Raw genomic sequence first — 16830 nt, forward strand, 5'->3', positions numbered from 1 at the left:
ACGAGTCCAGTTCATCTACTCATCGAGTAGATGCTTCTGGTTGCAGAATTTCGAGTTTTGGGCTAGAATTGGACTAGGATCATTACCACAAACTGTTTTGTAATCATAAAAAATGTATTTTCTGATTTGGTAATGATGATCCTCATCCAATTAAATGACAATTGTCAAATTTTAAGATAATAAAGTACTTATTTGAATTATTTGATATGAATAGCCTTGCTATATGAGTTAGATTAGATTAATACAATATTATATGATAATGTTATAGTTAAAATTGATCTAAGTTGTTGTTGAAATGAGTTTTGTAACTTGTCCTCAAGTTATATGAAGAGTCTCATTTATGAACATTAAATGTAACGACCGAAAAATTCCAACCAATTTAAATTTTTCAAAAACAACCCGATTTCATTAAATTATTACAAAAAGGTTTTCAATACAATTTATTTAGAGCATTCCCAGAATCACATCACAACGTAAACGTGAGGAGCGGTACGATCACGCCTTCGCCTTGCCACGGTCTCCTGAAGAACCTGAAAAACATAAAACCACAACTGTAAGCCCGAAAGCTTAGTGATATATCCCCAAAATACCAACCACATATACCATACACGCATAACATGCCATATCATATCCGATCACAGAACAACCATGCACTTCGGGCCTACTGTGTGACTGGTCCGCCACATCGGCCAACAGTCCACCTGGTCCACCCTCCGAGTCTAGCCATATACATCGAGTCTACAATGTGATTGGTCCGCCCGTACCGGGCATTTAATCGACCTGGTCCACTCTCTGAGTCTACAATATGACTGGTCCGCCCGTACCGGGCCTTCAGTCGGCCTGGTCCACTCTCCGAGCCTCGGCACGTCTGGTCTGCCCTCTTGGGGCCTACAGCCTATCCGGACCGCTCGCTGGGCCTTCGGGACAACGGGTCCGCCCTGAGTATCTTGGCCTACAGCACAAAGCAGGACCCGCCTCAACCCAACTCCAGTCCAAATAACCATGTGCACATAAACATACAATCATATAACAATTCGTAGTCAACAAGCCGATCAAACAGATCACATAGCATATCATCATCCTAACCAGGATACCGATCTAACCGGTCACTAGCATAGCATCACCCTACATATCAGGTTACCGACCTCAACCAGGTCTCTATCATACACCATCCTAGCTACCAGGATGCAAACATATCAAAACAATAACATAACAACAATACCCGGATCTCAATCCGATAAAGGGTCGGCCTTGGTGCCTTAGATCCTGTTGATATAGTGAGGATAACTCACCTCGAAATTGTCGACTGAACAGATAAACCCAAGCTACACCAACCACTGATACGATCTCCAACACTGGCCAACACCAAGACACTGAACTCAAAACAATATTCAAAAATTACCAAAATGCCCCTAGAAAATAACTGGTCAACCCTTGGCCAAAGCCAACCCCTGACTGACTCTACTCGCTGAGTCATCCCAATGACTCGCCGAGTCCACATACACAAAATCTCCCCCATCCGCGACTTAACTCGCCGAGTCACCCCAAGACTCGCCGAGTCTAGCAACTCTGAGTCCTTTCTCACTCGACTCACCGAGTCATCCCTTGACTCACTGAGTCACAGCTCAACCAGAAGAAACTTGGACCTCACGACCAGACTCGCCGAGTCCAAGAACAGACTCGCCGAGTCTAAGGCTATCTTCAACCTACTCGCCGAGTTGTTCTTCCAACTCGCCGAGTTCCAGACCATCTTCAAGAAACTCGCCGAGTACACCTTTATGACTCGCCGAGTGCCTCTAGATCTCATCCCAAACAGAACCTTCCAGGCCATGCAATTGATCCAAAACATAGATCTATCCTCCTACAACCCATCCATCACGTAAAGTGGCAAACTTTACGTGAATCCAAAGAGATCTAGGCATTTCACACTTTAGGGCTAGGGTTTGGGACATGATGGCTTCACTAATCACTCAAGAACAGGGACTTTAATGCACTTTAGACCTCCTCCACTCCAGATCTGAGGTAGCAACCTCAGATCTACTCTTCAAACTCAAGATACCCCAAGCTAAACCTCCCATACATTCCAAGAATAATGAATCTAGAAGAATAACAGCCCAAGAACGAGATAAGACCTCAAAAGGAAGCCCCAACAACAATGAAATCCGAATCTAAGCAAAGCCCCTTGCTCCAAGCCTCCTAACTCTCCAAAATCTTCCTCCAATTCTCTTCTCCAAGGCTCAATTGCACTCAAAACCTTCACAATCGCGTTTCTAGGGTTTTCTGGACTTCAAGGGAAGGTAAGGAGGCTGGGGAGAGGATATAATGTCCTTTATATAAGGCTCATCCTCCGAAATTAAGGTTTTCTCCACTCAGCGCCAACTCACCGAGTCGGCCACTTAACACGCGACCAAAATCGTGACCCTACTCGCCGAGTCCACTCGTGGACTCGCCGAGTTGCCCTTTCCAATTTACTCTTTTAGCCCTTCAACTTCACTCTTGATATTCCGGGATGTTACAATTCTCCCCCACTTAAATTAGGCTTCGTCCTCGAAGCTTGCAGCAACTCAACTCCAGAAATACTCCTGCAACGCACCACCTGGCATTAACCAAACCAGGTTACTCAAAGCACAACCATAGAAACCCGAAACTCACCTTCTCCTTTCTGGCCGTGTCCTGACCACCGTCTCAAGCCGGCCACCGGCTTTACCCTCTGATAACCACACCCATCAGGCTCCACACTTAACAACCGAGTACCACTCCATGACACTTTTCTCGATCCTGATCACCACAATCACTTGACTCTTACGAGCTAGATATAACCCTGAACCACCGGGTTCCTGATCACTACCGTATATTATATATATATATATATATATATATATATATATATCAAATTGATTAAAATCATATACTTCATCTAACACATATATCAAGTAATACAAATAATAGGAAAACATAGCATTTAATAATCTAGATACTTTATATCTTTGTGTAAGTTGAAAGTAACCATACACTCATTTGCTAAAGTGGATGACAGGAAAGTTGGGTAGCGCTTTGCTTTAGCACTTAGGCTTTCCTTTCACACGACCTAGTATAATTATAGCTAAGTCTTAGTCTAATATTCTATGTGACTAATTATAGACTAGACTGATCAATCATTCCAATGTCTACATCAAAATCTATCAAGTAAGGATCAACCAGGTAAGTTCATTTCGAAGGTAGGGTCTGTTTGGTATACAAAGTATACAGTTTGGAAATGCCACTTTAAACACCTCACTAAATGTAACCTGTACATCGCCCCCGTAATTAGATCAATCAGTATAACGACATGAAATAACTGATCAAATCTTATTTATAGGTTCATAAAAGCGACCTATGATGATAATATAACTTACACTGAGAAGACTAGAGTGTAGCTTAACTTACAGAGGTTCTTCCTAACAAATGTCTGAAAAATGCACTGAAAGAGCTTCTACTTGATAGCTACAACTTGATGGGCACTTTAGGGATTGTAAGGCTTCGTCGGAGTACATAAATCTATGGAAAAATGGGCTAAAAGAATGGAATCCTCAAGTAAGAAGGCTTGTAGGGGTCTAAGGGTTGAATCATATGCGGAGGCAAGTATTTATAATCGAAAAAATCCAAGTGCGTCGTGCCAATAGGCATGTGCGCCACGCCCTCTGATCTTGCTGGTTCCATTGGTCGTTTTCCACGGGTCGCCGTCCCATTCATCCACATATCCACCTTTTAGAAGGTGCCACATGTCACCTTCGTATGGTTCCATGTGTCATCATTTTCTTGGGCCATGTCAGTTTGTCTCGGAGTAAAGGGGTTGTCCCAACCGTTCTATGTGGCGCTCTCTTGTGGTGCCACGTCATCACCACACGCCACACACAACACGCGTACTAGTATGTCATATTTTCAAAATTGCATAAGTTGTTTATACGAGCTCAGTTTTTGACGTTCTTTATATCCCTAGAATCCTATCGACAAGCTCTACAACTTTCCTTTAAATCCCAACAACTAGTTCTCGTTCTATCAAAAAAGAATTATTTTCATAGGCTTAAGTTGTTAAAATCACTGCGTGGTAGTTGGTGGTGGTGGTGATGATAAAGTTTGAGTTTGAGTTCCCTGAATATGTGAATTAATGTATGGTAGATTGTATTAAGTTGTGAATTTATGTATTAAATTGAGAATGGACGGTTCTAAGTTGTGTATTTTATACAAATTTTGTGTGAAATTATAAATTAATGTATACATGAAAATAATAGATTGTGAATTAGTGAATCAATATGTTTATTAAACTATGAATATGATATTTTTCAATTATTGATACATTTTTTAAAGAGGTCTACAATTTAGTTGAGAGAAAATAGAATTGGTTAATGCATAATTCTATTTTTTTTATTAAATTTTATAGATTTAGCAGTAAAAATGAAAATTTATGTGTTCCAAAGTATTACCAGAGAAATTTGAGTTATAGTGTTTGTTTTATTAAGTTGTAAATAGAAATTAGAAAAATGTCACTGAATTTGTTGTTAGTTTGGCGGTGGTCCGACAGTCGTCCGGTGGCGGTCTGACGGCGGTCCAATGACAAGTGGCAACTAATTGTACATTAGGTAATGAAAAGTTTGTTTGATATAATATTACTGTTTGATTTCTTCAAAATGTCCTTAACGAAAATCTCAAAAAAATGGTTCTTAGAGCTCTTAATATTTTTTTGTTCTCATTTGAACCACTTATATATATATATATATATATATATATATATATATATATATATATATATATATATATATATATATATATATATATAGGTAAATGTTCAAATGAGAACCATAAAAAATTAAGAACCCTAATAACTACTAATTTTAAAATTAGTTTTATAAATTGCAAAAAGATAAAAGGGCATAATGGTCTTATTTAAAAACCCATTCTTTTGGTTAATATCTAATAGATCGGATTACATTTTCTTCTAAATTTCCAAAAACAAAATAATATCTTCTCTCAACTTCTCTTATTCTCTCTCCACTCATCTTCAAGAACACAAACTCTACCACCATTTTCTCCGGCCAACACTACCGCCGGCCGCCACCAACATTGTTGACCACCACCGTCGACCGCCGCCACCGTTGATACTATCATGTCATTTTCTTTTACTATCAAATCTACAAGCTGTGTTCGAACCAAAAACCACTCGATGTATGTGATCTCCGACAGATGTTGATTCTGGAGGCTTTCCTTTGTTCTACTTACTCAGATTTGGTTAGATCTGCGCGATTCTGATGGTTTTCTTGTCTCTAATGGTGTTCCTAGTCCAGATCTGGTTAGATCTAAGAGAATTCGACTTTTGAAAGCTCTAATCTCTCGTCTTCGATGTTGGTTATGTGATTTTGAGTCGTTGTCGGTGTTTCTACCGCCACCACCTCCGATGACCAACTTTATACCACCATTTTACAACAACCTGGTCTTCCTTGTCCACCATACTCGTGATCTACCACCATTTTTTCCTTGACTGGCGGGTTGATCTTCACCGGAGACGAAGCTGAACATTATTCATTTCGATGCCTCTCGTTCCAAAATCCTAGGTAGAACATCCTACTCACGATTTCATCAACGAGACTCTCAGATCTTCCAAAATCCTAGGTAGAACATCCTACTCACGATTTCATCAACGAGACTCTCAGATCTGAAGTTTTTTGGTCTAGATCTACTATCTCTGATGATAGATCTACACTCTCTGGTGACATATCTACAATGTCCTTCTCTAGATCTATGATTTATATCTCCAGATCAATGATCTCCGACTAGATTGAGGGATCACATCAAAGAGCGCCATCAACCACCACACTACTACTACCTCCCCGCTCCGGTGAACCACCACTAGCTCACAACCATCTTTTAGGTATGTCAATTTTTGTGTTACTTGTTTTTACTTCTGTTTAAACTGTGAATTTAATGTTTTGATTTCTTATTTGTTTATTTGTTTTTTTTTTTTTTTTACTTTTGTTAATCTTATTTTTACCAGGCTATTAAGTTGTGAATCCAAGCTTATTATCTTATTTGTTCAGGTGTGAATTTAGTGTTTTAAACCGATTATGTTTTGTTGTTGTTATGATGTGAATTGAATTTATAATGTGGGTTATTATGTTAATGTTTTTCAAATACTATGAGTTCAACTCTTTTTAAGTTGTAAATTGTTTTGTTTTAGTGTTGTAATTATTGTTTAGTTATGTTAATGTTAGTTTTTACTATTATTAATAAGAAAATATAAGTTTTTAAGCTATGAATTCATGAGTTTTTAAAGTATTAAGCTGTAAATTAGTGTATTAACTAGTCTATTAAGCTGAGAATGTGGTTGTAAATGTATAATTTTTATGTATTAAACTGTAAATTTATTATATTAAACTGTGAATTTTATGTATTAGACAGTAAATTAGTTGTATTAACATGTGAATTGATTATATTAAACTATAACTCAACTGCATTACAATGTGATTTTTTTTTTTGGTCTTTGTAAGCTGTGGATTAACTATATTAAACTGCGAATTAATTGTATTAAGTTGTGGTTTTTTTAGGTCTTTATAAGGTGTGGTTTTAAGCTGTAAATTAGTGTATAAATCTATCAAGTTGAGAATAGGACTCTAAATGTATAATTTTTATGTATTAAATTGTGAATTAACTGTATTAAGCTGTGAATTGACGGTATTAAACTGTAATTTTTTTTAATGAATTTTGTTTTTTGCTAATGAAATATGAGATAAAACAAAACATTATACACATATATGATTTTCTCTAACTTTGAATAAAGTATGTAAACTTTAAATTGTTAATATTATATAAACTCTGAATGCATATACGTAAGTCTTAAGTTGATAATATAGTTGTGAATAAATAATTTTTGTGTATTAAATTGTGAATTTTTTTTATTACACTGTAAATTAACTATATTAAGTTGTGAATTTGACTCTAATACGCTACAAAATTTTTGTGAATTTTATGTTAAAATATGAATTATTTATGTATTTGTATTCATTTTTTTGTGATTATATTTATTTTTTTTGTGTTAAATAAATATGTACAATAGTATTAATTTTTAAAATTATTTGTATTAAACTTTGAATGAGTAAATTAATATGTTTATTAAACTGTGAATACATAATTTAAGATGCAAACACATGATTTTATCTATACAGATCTGATTTGGAAGGACGGTTACGACGTTGGAACAAGTGGTTAATGGCATCATGTGGTTGTTGGTAGTGGTAGAGTTTATGTTTGACTTTTGTGAATTAATGTATAATGGATTTTTATTAAGTTGTGAATTTTGTGTATAAAACTATGAATGAACTGTATTAAGTTGTGTATTTTATATAAAATTTGTGTTTGAATATAAATGAATGTATGAATGAAAATACTAGGCTGGAAAAATTACAATTTTGCCTTTTTCATACAAAAAATGGTTTTAACATATTTAATAAGTATTTACAATACATAGTTAATAAATATTTGTGAAATAAGGTTCTTAGAGCTCTTAACCTTTTTTGGTTCTCATTTGAACCACTCCCTATATATATATATATATATATATATATATATATATATATATATATATATATATATATATATATATATATATATATATATATATATATATGGAAGAGTTATATGGAAAACAAAAAAACTCTAAAAAAAACCCTAAAAATCATAAAAAAGCCTAGATATCAAAAAACTTTTTTTTGACTTTACACATTAAAAAATCATAGCTTTTTTTAAAATTTCATTGAAAAAAAAATAACTCAATTTTTTTCAGTGATTTTGTGTTAATAGGTTCAATTTTAGGAAAAAAAATTTTAAAAAAAAAATTGTGATCTATAATTATTTTTTATGCATTTTATGATTTTTAGGGTTTTTTTTTTTTCCATATAACCTAAACCTAAACTTTTATATATATATATATATATATATATATATATATATATATATATATATATATATATATATATATGAATGTTTAAATGAAAACATTTCTTAAATTGAGAACAAATGAAAACAAATTTCAATAATTCGGATAATTGGAGCTGGACAGCCATTAACCACCGGAAAAACGGCCTGCGCCACCGGAATGTCGTTGGAATAACCGGAACATCGTTGGGATCACTGGAAAGACGTCGGAATCACCGGAACACCAAAATGCCATCAGAAATGCTGAGAGTGTCGGTGAATTTTCTCACAACGACATGCAACGAAGTTACACCATATGCAAGCTAATAAATTCTGGCGATGTTTAGTAACTCATCAGAAGGTATCGTATTTTGTTTTCCGATTTACTCATCTGTGACGGATTCCAACGACTCTCGGTACTAAATTTTCTGATATGTAACTTCGTATTGTTTGATCGTTCTAGCCTTGATGTGTTGATTGTCACCGGTTGATTGAAGATTCTCATATTAAGTTATAGGAGCTTTGTCAGAGTGTTGATTGTCACTGGTTAAGCGGAAATGAAGATGACTAGAATATGTGAATGGAGCGATTAGAGTGCATCTAAGCGAAATAATTTATAGATTTAATGTCGTCAGGGAAGGAAGTGGTGGTCGGAGATAGAAATGGATGTCGCCGGCGGAAAACTAGTGGTCGGAGGTGGAAATCGTTATGAGCGGCACTCAACTGATGAAGTATAACTATTTGTCTGTGTTTCAATCAAATGAATTAGGTTAAAATTAGGTTTTATTTTTTATTTGGGCTTAAAACCTTAGACAAGTTTACATGGACTTAGTTTGGGCTTAAATTACAATCGTAAAGACTTATTTAATTAAAACCACTGATGTGTTAAAATAGCGACACATCTGATTCCATTAAAATAGAATTACTTTAAAGGCTTCATATATGTATCTATTTTTTATAACCAGGTGGATCTATAATTACCTTTAAAAATTATTATTTTAATTATGCATAACAGGTGTTTGCATGTACTAATAACTAACAAAATTCAAATCTTATTAACTTAATAAAATTTAAATCTTGTAAACTTAATCCAACATGATGAATTGTATTTTTAGAAATATTCCTAAAGCTAATTAGGAATATTTTCTTAAAAATGTCCATAATTACTATTTTTTTTTAAATTCAAATCATAGAAAATAATGTTTCTAAAACATTTTGTATCGTTAAAAGAGATATTATATAAAAATCATATGTGATTAATACATATAATCACATGTGATTAAATACACTAAAAATAGTATTGAAATGATAATACAAAAACGAATTTTGTTTATATAAATTAGATGTGATTAAATACATATAGTTACATGTGATAAAATACAAAAAACAACTATCAAATTGAAAACGTGAATTTTTTTCTTCACATTAATCATATGTGATGAAATACATATAATCACATGTGATTCAACACATGAGAAAAAAATAATTGAATCGAAAATGCAAAAAATAATTTTTTTTCCATATAAATCATATGTGATTATATGTATTTAACCACATATGATTTATATGAACAAGATTCGTTTTCGTGTTCTCGATTTAATAATTGCTCAGTGTTCATATTAATCATATATGATTAAATACATATAATCACATGTGTGATTTTTTTCTCCACATTAATCATATGCGATAAAATACTTATAATCACATGTGATCCAATACATGAGAATAATTATTGAATCAAAAATGCAAAAAATGAACATTTTCCATATATATCATATGTAATTATATGTATTTAATCACATATAATTTATATGAACAAGGTTCGTTTTCGCATTCTCGATTTAATAATTGCTCACTGTCCATATTAATCATATATGATTAAATACATATAATCACATGTGATTAAAGATATAAAAAAAGTTATTGAATAGAAAACGAAAAAACTAATCTTGTCAATATAAATCATATGTGATTAGATACATTATACATATAATCACATACGATTAAATACATGAAAACAAATCTTGTTTATATAAATCATATGTGATTAGATACAAATAATCACATATGATTATATATCTTTAATCACATGTGATTTATGTGATTAAATACACATAATCACACGTGATTTATATGATTATATGTATCTAATCACATATGATTTACGTGGACAAGATTCATTCTCTTGTTCTCGATTCAATTGTTGATTTTTTTATAACTTTAATCATATGTGATTAAATACATATAATCACGTGTGATGATATGTATCTAATCAAATATGATTTATATAAACAGGATTCGTTAAAACAAATCTTTTCCAAATAAATCATATATGATTAAATACATATAATCACATATGATTAAACTCAATACCTACCTACCTACCACCCTCCACCGTCACCCACCACCACCACCTGCCACAACTATACCCACCCACCACTACCACCAAGCATTGCCACCATACGACCACCACCCACTACCTACAACCACTAACATTATATGTAATTAAATACATATAATTACATAAATCATGTGTGATTATATGTATTATTTATATGTATTTAATCACATAAATCATATGTGATTAAATACATATAATCACGTATGATTATATGTATTTAATCAGATATGATTTATATAAACAAGATTCGTTAAAACAAATCTTTTCCAAATAAATCATATATGATTAAATACATATAATCACATGTGACTAAACTCAAGACCTACCACCACCACCCTCCACCGTCACCCACGACCACCACCGTCGCCTACCACTCACCACCCACCACCTATCACTACTCACCACTACCCACCACCTATTTTATTCATATGTGATTCAATATTTGTTCTCGTGTATATAACTAGATGTGATTATATATGTATTTCACACATATGATTTATATTGAGAAAATTCATTTTTGTCCATATAAATCATATGTGATTAGATACATATAATCACATGCGATTAAATACAAGAGAAAATTTATTGAGTTGGAAGAGAAAAAATAAATCTTGCCCAAATAATGATATGTGATTGGATACATATAATCACATGTAATCACATATGATTTATGCGGCTAAGATTCTTTTTCGCGTTCTCGATTCAATAATTGTTTTTTTCCACTTCAATCATACATGATTAAATAGATTTAACCAGATTTAATTATATGTTTCTAATCACATATGATTTTATTTGGAAAAATCAAATCTTGTCTATTTAAATCATATATGATTAGATATATACAATCACATGTAATTATTTACATGATAACAAATATTGAACCAAGAACGTGAAAACAAATCTTTATCCAAATTAATCCTATGTAATTAAATACATATAGCATATGTGCTTATATGAATCTAATCACATATTATTTATGTAGACATAATTCATTTTTGATTTGTCAATTCAGTAGTTGTTCTCATGTATTTTATCACATGTGATTATATGTATAATCGTATGTGATTAAGTACATGAGCACAATTATTAAATTGAGAAGGAAAAAATGAATCTTGTCCACCTCAAATAATATGTGATTATATACATATAATCACATGTGATTAATTACACAAAAACAATTATTCAGTCGAAACCACAAAAATAAATCATATATGATTAAATACATACTAGTGGGTTACCCGCGCAATGCCGCGAGCAACAAATAATTAACTTTCGACTAATTTTGTTTTTCCAAATATTAGTTTCTTTTGTTGGGAAGTGGATTGTATCTTTTTGCGGATATCAGCCGACCGGTTTCTTAAACGATGTCATAACATTCGCAGAACCGGTTCGGTGTTAGTTCCGATCATCCAATTTCTATATTTTAGAAACTCATTGAGAAATATATATAGATTGATCGTTACACAATTAATAAAAAAATCATATAAATAATAAATAAACAAACCATGACAAGCAATAAAAATTAACTACTATAAACCATTAAAATTTAACATTACATTTTAAAAACCATATAAATGAAGCCTTAAAAGTTTATTAAAAAGTTGGTCACATTTTTTTTTGCCAAATAGTCATATAAAGTTAGCAATATTTTTTAAGTAAAACTAGTTCAAGAAAAACCCCGAAGTTTTGTTCCTAAATTATGATTTGTTTGTAATTTATATGTAATAAACATAATGTCGTATCAAGTCAAAATGATTTATATAACCAAAATTAAGATGAACTAAAAGATAATGAATTCTCAATTATTTATCATTTTATAGTTTAGCTTGATAAATGTTTAAATGTTAGGGGTCGTTTGATAGAATTACTAACTGAGTTAGGATTGATTGGATTAGAAGCTGACTGAGTTAGAAGTTCTGAATAACTTAACTTCCTACTGAAACTTGTTGTTTGATTTTGCATCTAACTGTCTATCCAAAATGACTATATTACCCTCAAACAACAATTTTTTTTATAAAAACATTCAACTTACAGTTAAAAAAATAAAGAAATTAAAGGTTTATAACTTTTGTTTGGAAAAAAACCACTCAAACAACATATTTTTTTTTATAAAAACATTCCACCATCCTTATTTCTCCAAAGGTTAAACATATCTTTTAAAACATAACAAATATACACACAAACCATTCATCTGTTTTCATGTGGAAATAGCAAATATATTTTTTTGAGAGATTCATAACATATAAAACTCATTCTTCTCTGTTTCTGTATTCTGTTTTTACACAAACATACACACTTTTTGCATAAACAAAAATATATAGCCTAAAATTCAATGAAAATCTTCTTCATTATCACCGATCGAAGCTGGAACTTTCACCTCTTATCCAACAGTCAGCAAAGAACAAACATCAAGAAAACAACCAAACAAATAATGGTTAAACAAAAATCAAGAAAAAAACAAACAAACACAAACATACTAGAAGTCCAAACAAAAATCGATACCATCTATAAACAAAGACAAGCATCTGAACAATCGATTTGGAAATTGAATGTGACTCAGAATTGTTTTTGCAGAGATAGAGAGGAGATGAGATAAGAAACTAACAAAGAAGGGGGGCACATGAACAACAAAAGGAACAAAAGAAGGACAACGAAGTAGGAAAATACAGGAAAAAAAATCAAAATTTTCAACAAGGATCAAGCAAAAAAATGAGAAAAAGGCAAGGAAAACTAACTTGGTCAGGAGGTGCTTTGTCTCCGTTTGAGTGGTCGGAGGAAGAAAGCTGTTGGCGAGTAGCAAATCGGGGTTGGGAGGAACGACGTTGCTGTCTTTTTTTTTTTTTTTTTTTTACTGTGGAGGTTGTCACAAAGCGTAGGGCAAAATCGGAAATGGCACGGCAACTCACATTTTTGTCTTAGTCCATCAATTGAAAGTGAAGGACCGAATCAACCCTTTTTCTTGGACCGAGTCCTTGATTTTAAAACGAAATCAAATATGTTGATTGATCTTTTTCAGACTGCGTCTTCTATAAGACCCAGTTAGAAGCAATATCAAACGACCCTCAGTCGTGTTTTGGTTAACGTTATTAGGAGTTTAAGTTGTTTTATTTTAATTTATTCTAATCATAAATATGATTACTATCTACGACTTTGTAAAAAGTTATATTTGAACTCACTAATTTTTAACATTTCCAACTTTAATGGTTAACTTTTATAGTTTATAATATGTATTTTCTATGATTCATTTGTCTATATTTTAGTATTTAAAATATTAAATTAATAATGAGATGAGTGAATAAAAAATAAAAAGCCTGATGATACTGGACATTGCAATTCCGGAACCATGAAATTTAACAAATAATTGAATGTATATTGACGAATAGTTAAATGCAAATAAGCCTAAGAAGATAATAATATTAGTCTTCGCGTGTCTTTTTTTAATGAATTCATTTTGTTTTATGCTTTTTAGTTTTATATAAGGCATTTCTTTCATCTCTCTAATAGCCAAGAAAAAATTCTACAGATCCCCTCGGCAGAATCATGCTCCCCAGATAAATTCATCTTCATCAGCTTCTAGGTTGGTTGAAGTGATAGTTCGGACCGCAATCTAGTTTTACACATAAGTAAGCTTACGCATAAGCATGTTGCCCAGATTTAATTAGCTGCCATGTAAGTTTATGAAAGATAGAAGATAAAAGTTACAAGTCGGTGGATTGCATTCCAAAAATTCTAAAAGATATGCATGAGTGTAATAGTTTTATGCTTAAAATTGAACATATTTTTATCTAAAAGGAAGGTTTATGTTCAAAAATATCACTGAGTCTGAGATAACTAAACTTACAACTTATTAACCATGTAATATGTGCTCATGAGTTCACATACATATCTAGCTCAAGAGTACTTATATACCTAAAATAGATATAGAAAAGTGAAGTCATAATGCATGCCTAATGAAAAAATTAATAATAACTTTAAGATCTAATGGCAATTACTCACTACTACCAACATTTTGGGGATAATATGATTTCAGTTATTCCATATTTTCTTGTGATTTTTTGACGATAACTTTTAGCCTCATGGTATTCATCGTCTTTTTTCTTGATATGTTTCTTGTGGGATTTGACTATTTTTGGGATGGTCAATGTTAGCATCTGAAATAAAAGTGTACCATATGTTTGACATAAAGAAGCTTTGTACATCAAGTAGATCTTTTAGTTGTCCTGTAGCTATAGAACCTGTATCTATCTTCTGTTGCAAAACTTAGAAAAAGTAGAAGGATAACACATTTGAATTAGAATAAAAACAGAGAAATTAGATACATAGTTCAAAAAGTTCATAATCTTCAACTTACCATTTTCCCATAGATTCAGATCTAGTCGCTTATGCATCTGATAATCAATCCTTTATCCCTCTTTTCTCAAGATGTACCTGTTGGCCAAAATGCCAATAAACACCACACAAAAAAATTATTAGTAATAATTCAACAAAAGCTTTAAAACACCCAATATGGGTACAACTCGTTTGTACGCTTTGAAGAGGAGGACCACTCAACACTAAAAAAAGTGTTGAGGGTATAAATGGACAAAGGAACATCTTATGTGAATCCAACATCTCAACTGTTGATGAGTGAACAAATAAGGTAATTAAGGGTATACTTTAAAGATACCTGGACTACATTATATTCATGACACAACATTGATTAGATGAATTATAAATATTACAAAAAGCTTTACTTTATTCCTAAAAAACTAAGTTCATATAGAGTTATACTCATGAACCTTCAAAGATATTTCCAACACATTAAAAAACAAAAACAACAAAAAAAACAAACAAAAAAAAAAAACAAAAAAAACAACTTATAATACCTGCACAAACTAACTGAATTGGTTGTGTAATTTCAAGTTTATGAAGAGCATCGTAGCTAACAACATAATTATGCAACACAAATTAGGTTACCAAATGGTGGGTACAATAAAGTTATTCACTGTGACTTCATACCAGTGAAAAGAAGAAATTCACACATTCCCTTTCAGCAATAACAAACACATGTATGGTGAAATTACCTAATTATGTTACCAAGAGAGGTAATGTCTATGGCGATGAGACAAATCAGTCATGGTTGTGGTAATATCAATGACGATGAGACAAAGCAGTTGTGGTACACTAGTTTTTTCAGATCTATTGCCAAATACTGTCGTGGTGAGACAAAGCAGCAACAACGATATTGGTGGCAGAGAGGAAGAGCAGCGAAGCATGTGGTGGTAGTTAGGCAAAGCAACGGCGACAACTTTGTTGGTGGATAGGAAAAGCAGGGACGGTCGTGGTGGTGGTGGTGGCGGCGGCGGCCATATAGGTGTGAAGGTGCATAACAACAAATCGATGGTTCTCCATAGGTGTAGTGTCGGAAAATTAAGAATTAGATTATAGGGTTTGGAGATAAAACGTGTTTGACATTAAACACATAAGATGATATAGCATTTAGGGATGTACAACAAGTAGTAACATTTGTACCTCTTAAAATTCAAGAAACACAAAATATGTTTTATATAATAGTAAAGATAATCACATGTGATTATATGATTTATGTAGATGAGATCATTGTCACATTCTCGATTCAATAATTGTTCTTTGTCCACTGTAATCATATGTGATTAAAATACATATAATCATATGTGATTATGTGCATCTAATAACATATGATTTATACAGACAATAAGTAATGATGTCTATATAAATCATATGTGATTAGATACATATAATCACAAATGATTATATACATAAGAGCAACTATTGAATCGAGAACACAAAGATAAATATTGTCCACATATATCATATGTGATTAAATGCATATAATCACATGTGATTAAATGCATATAATCACATGTGATTATATGTATCTAATCACATAGAATTTATGTGGAAAATATTTATTTTCGCTTTCTCGATTGAGTTGTTATTCTTGTGTGATTAGTTACATTAGATTAAATGTATCAAATTAGATATGATTTATATGGACAATATCAATTTTCACATTCTTGTTTAATAGTTGTTCTTGTACATTTAATCACATATGATTTTTGTACACAAGATTCATTTTTGCGTTTTTGGTTAAATAGTTTTTCTTTTTCCACATTACTCATATGTGATTAATACATATAATCACATATGATTAAATACATAAGAAAAAATATTGACTCATGAATATTATCAATATAAATTATATGCGATTTGATACATATAATCACATATGATTAAGTATATGAGTACAACTATTGAATTGAGAAAGAAATAATGAATCTTGTCCACATAATTCATATGTGATTAAATACATATAATCACATGTGATTAAATATATTAGAACAATTATTGAATCGACGCAAGAATAAATATTTTCCATACGAATCATATGTGATTTTATATATATATATATATATATATATATATATATATATATATATATATATATATATATATATATATAATCA

General features: G+C 31.9%; 1 long non-coding RNA gene across 1 annotated transcript; it reads left to right on the plus strand.

Moving 5' to 3' along the window:
* The first annotated feature begins 8042 nt into the window (after positions 1-8042).
* On the plus strand, positions 8043-8735 carry LOC145094570 (uncharacterized). Its single transcript, XR_013703418.1, has 2 exons — positions 8043-8305; positions 8408-8735. It is a non-coding gene; the product is annotated as an uncharacterized LOC145094570 (long non-coding RNA).
* The last annotated feature ends 8095 nt before the right edge of the window (positions 8736-16830 follow it).

The sequence above is a fragment of the Lactuca serriola genome, chromosome 3, assembly GCF_051521515.1.
Source record: "Lactuca serriola cultivar US96UC23 chromosome 3, Lser_US96UC23_V15, whole genome shotgun sequence".
In the NCBI taxonomy this organism is placed as follows: Eukaryota; Viridiplantae; Streptophyta; class Magnoliopsida; order Asterales; family Asteraceae; genus Lactuca; species Lactuca serriola.